The 4,081-nt window shown below is 36.4% G+C and overlaps 1 pseudogene; it reads left to right on the top strand.

Moving 5' to 3' along the window:
* Positions 1 to 3,576: 3,576 nt before the first annotated feature.
* Positions 3,577 to 3,675, top strand: LOC132287355 (small nucleolar RNA R71; annotated as a pseudogene).
* Positions 3,676 to 4,081: the final 406 nt, after the last annotated feature.

Here is a 4,081-nt window from a genome sequence, read left to right as displayed (position 1 = left end):
TAGCCACTGTTCAAAGCCCATACTCCCAAATCGAATCAAATCATCAAAAATATATACACATATATACACACACACACATAAATATATATATAGGCACAAATGCTTCAAGCTTCAACAATGGAGGAATTTGTCATGTATATAGCATGCATTCAACATATAAAGCATGTATGCAGAAGATTGAAGCTTAAATCATGAGGGACATTCTCGGATCTTACCTCAAATGATGAGAGAAGTGGAGATGTGGAAGAGTGAAGATGAATCCGAGAAGGGAGAGAGAGATTGATGCTTAGATGCTCATCGAAAAGTTCACAGGAGGTGGGAGAGGTGATGGCACAATGGCGACGGAGAAGGGGGTTAGGGTTTGCAGAGAGGGTGAGATCGATCTAAAGTATCGATTTAGAAAACCCTCGGTTCTATTTTTTAAAAACATTCCTGACAGAGTTTGATCGATCGAACTTAAACTGAGATCGATCGAACTTTGATGAACTCTCTTCAAAGTATTTTTCAATTTTTGAAATTTTTGAAAAATGCAAAATTAAAAATTAGAAATTAGAATTAAAATTAAAAATTAGAAAATAAAGTAAAATAAAATAGAATAAAATATTTTTGGTTTTTTTTTTTTTGAATAAACAACAATAATTAAAAACTAATTAAAATATTTTTGAAAATTTGAAAACTTTTTGAATTATAAAATGAAATGAAAATAAAATAAAAGTGAAAATATTTTTGGATTTTTGAAAATTTGAAAAGTCAAAACAAAGTCAAAATAATGAAATGAAGAATTGAGATCGATCGAAACAAGAGTTCGATCGATCAGATAGAGAGCAAAAATATACAGGTTTTTGGCTCAGAAAATTGGCTAAGTGTTGGAACTTGAAGATCGATCGAACTTGGAAGTTGGATCGATCGATGGACTTCTTGATCGATCTTGGAATGTTGTGATCGATGAGACAGAGAGGTGAAATATGCAGGTTTATGCAGGCTCAAAATTTTTTTAAGTGTTGAATCATGAGATCTATCGAACTTGGAAGTTGGATCGATCAAAGGTCTCTTGATTGATCTAAGAATTTGTTCGAACGATGGGACAGAGAGGTGATTTGGATGCAGGTTTCTGCAGGTCGAAAAATTTTCTAAGTGTTGGATGCAGAATGGAGTTCGATCCATCGAACTCAGGTTTCAGATCGATCGAACTATGTAGAATGCTCAATAATGACATGAAAGTTCCTTTCAATACATATGAGAACCAAAAACAAGTATCTAGACTTCGCATGAAATAAAATAAAAGATAGAAATGAGGGAAGAATAGGGTTTTGACACCTTACGAAATGCTTTTGTTAGTCTTTAATGTCTCTAGCAAGACATTGGGCTCTTTTAGCCCAGATCTAAGATCTTATAATGCATCCCCTCCTTGTTGGGGTGATAGATGCTTTGAACTCCACCCAACAAATGGTTCTTTGAAGAACTTGTTGGATTAAGCTCAAAAGAAACCTTTGGTCCCTTGTCTATGCAATCACAACTTTTGGGCTTCCATGCCCTTTCAAAACAAGAATTTGGAACAAGATTTTGAGAATGCAAGGTTGAAGATGATCCTTTGGAAGGTTTGGTCTTACATAAAAGCTCATTTCCTTGACATTGAAGATCATGACATTTATCTACAACATTAATCTCTCCTTCATATTTGTCAAATGAATTGGGTGTGGGATTAAAGATATTCAATTTCACCTTCATGTGGCCAAATGAGATATTCATTATCCCTATCCTACAATTGATGTTGGCATTAGCGGTTGCCAAGAAAGGATGGCCAAGGATAACGGGAATTTGGCTCTTAGGATTGGGGACCCGTTCCGTGTCAATGACAATGAAATCAACCGGGAAGAAGAATTTATCAATCTTAATTAAAACATCCTCAATTATACCCCTAGGCTTCTTAATGGATCAATCGGCAAGTTGCAAAACTACCGACGTCGGTTTCAATTCACCTAGGCCCAATTTGACATAAACTGAGTATGAAAGAAGCTTAACACTTGCTCCTAAGTCAAGAAGCACTCGATTAATGATATGATCACCAATAATGCATGATGTAGTGGGTGAACTGGGGTCCTTAAACTTTGGAAGAGTGTTATGTTGCAAAATTGAGCTTACTTGCTCGGTCAAAACCACTTTTCTTGGTGCATGGCTCTTGTTCTTCCGCTTTTGGGTGCACAAGTCTTTCAAGAATTTGGTATAAGCCAGAATTTACTTGATTGCATCTAATAGTGGAAGATTAACTTTCACTTGCCTAAACATTTCCATGATTTCATTGGTTTTTGCCTTTTGCTTGTCTTTTGAAATGGATCCTTTTAAGGCATCCGAAAATGGAACTTTTGGTTCAAACACTTTTTCAGAATTTTCTTTTGAACTCTCTTCAACACAAGAAGTTTTTAAATTATTTTGTTTCAAATTATTTTTCAACAAAACCTTTTCAACATCATTTTTCAAAACTTCTTTTTCAAACACATTTTTCAAGACTTTCTCATTCACAAGATCATGTATATGCAATGAAGGAGGAATGGGATGTGAAACGGGACGGGTGACAACTTGAGGTTGCACCAGTTCACTCTCTTCATTGGACATTCCAACTTGATTGTCCACAATCCTACCACTCCGTAAGGTAGTCACCGCATTAACATGTTCAATGGTGTGGCCTTTCGATGAGGAATGGGTTTCCACAACATATTGTTGCTTAGGTGGGGCATTTATAGGCATCTTTCCCTTCTCTCTTGCATTGAGAGTGCTTGCTATTTGCCCTACTTGGGTTTCTAGCTTCGCAATAGATTGAGAGTGAGAATGAAGCAATTGAGTGTTAGCCTTTAAAGTGTCCAAAGCATTTAAAACTTTTTCTTCAAAGGCGGGACTTCTACTATTACCTTGGGAATAAAATTGGTTAGGAAAATGAGAATTAGCAAATTGATTTCCTTATGATTGATAAGGTCTATAACCTTGGGATCCTTGGTTTTGAAGTGGAGGTAGAATGTACTTCCCTTGAAAACTGCCTTGGGAAGGATTTGAGCCATCTCCTTGGTTTTTCCAAGAGAAATTCGGATGATTCCTCCAACTTGGATTATAGTGAATACCATAAGGATTGTTCCCTTGGTTCACAAAAGCTGCATTGACTTGTTCATTAGGTTCATTTTGCACTTGTCCATGAGAACAATGAGAAGTAGAATGAAGAACACTAGAACAAGTCATACATGTTTCATTTGATGCACAATTAGAATGGTTAGGGAAGGAAGATACTTGGTTCGCCGAGTTTTGGTTAATAAAAAATTGATCAAAAATTTGAGATAAAGACTTCATTTCGGCGGCTATTTTAAATATTCGACTTGATGTAAGCCAACATTCTTCCTACCTTGTGAATTTCTACCTTTCTTGGATGATAGTGTTCTATGTAAAGAATTTTCACTCATGCTCTCATAAAGACGCCACACGTCATCCTCATGCCTATCAATGTATGAGCCACCCATGGAAGCATCAACCATACCCTTATAGTTGTCCGATAAGCTCTCAAAGAAATATTAAACTAATTGCCATTTGGGCATGTCATGATGTGGACACTTCCTAAGCAATTCATTGAAGCGTTCCCATGCCTCATGAAACGTTTCTCCATCCCCATGTGAAAATTCTCGAATTGAGGTTCTCATGGCATTGGTCTTTGAAACCGGATAGTACTTCGTCAAGAAATCTTGTTGCATTTCTGCCCAAGAAGTGATTGAAAAAGGCCTAAAATTGTTAAACCAATACTTTGCCTTGTCTTTTAAGGTGAATGGAAAAAGTTTGAGTCTTAAAACCTCTTCCGGCATGTCCGTATATTTTACGGTGGAACATACTTCAAGAAACTCATCTAAATGCTTGTAAGGTTCTTCACTTGGAAGTCCATGATAGTTAGGAAGCATTTGAATGGTTTGTGACTTAATTTCATAATGATGCGCTCTAAATGAAGGTAATTGGATGCATGTAGGTGCATTATACTCATTAGGCACATAATGGTCTCTTAAAACAAGAGGTGGATTAATTACTTGAGGTGCAACATGAACACCTTAGT

The sequence above is a fragment of the Cornus florida genome, unplaced genomic scaffold, assembly GCF_030987335.1.
Source record: "Cornus florida cultivar Cherokee Brave unplaced genomic scaffold, ASM3098733v1 CherokeeBrave_3.0.0_Hap2_Chr11, whole genome shotgun sequence".
In the NCBI taxonomy this organism is placed as follows: domain Eukaryota; kingdom Viridiplantae; phylum Streptophyta; class Magnoliopsida; order Cornales; family Cornaceae; genus Cornus; species Cornus florida.
This window is presented reverse-complemented; position numbering and strand designations above follow the sequence as displayed.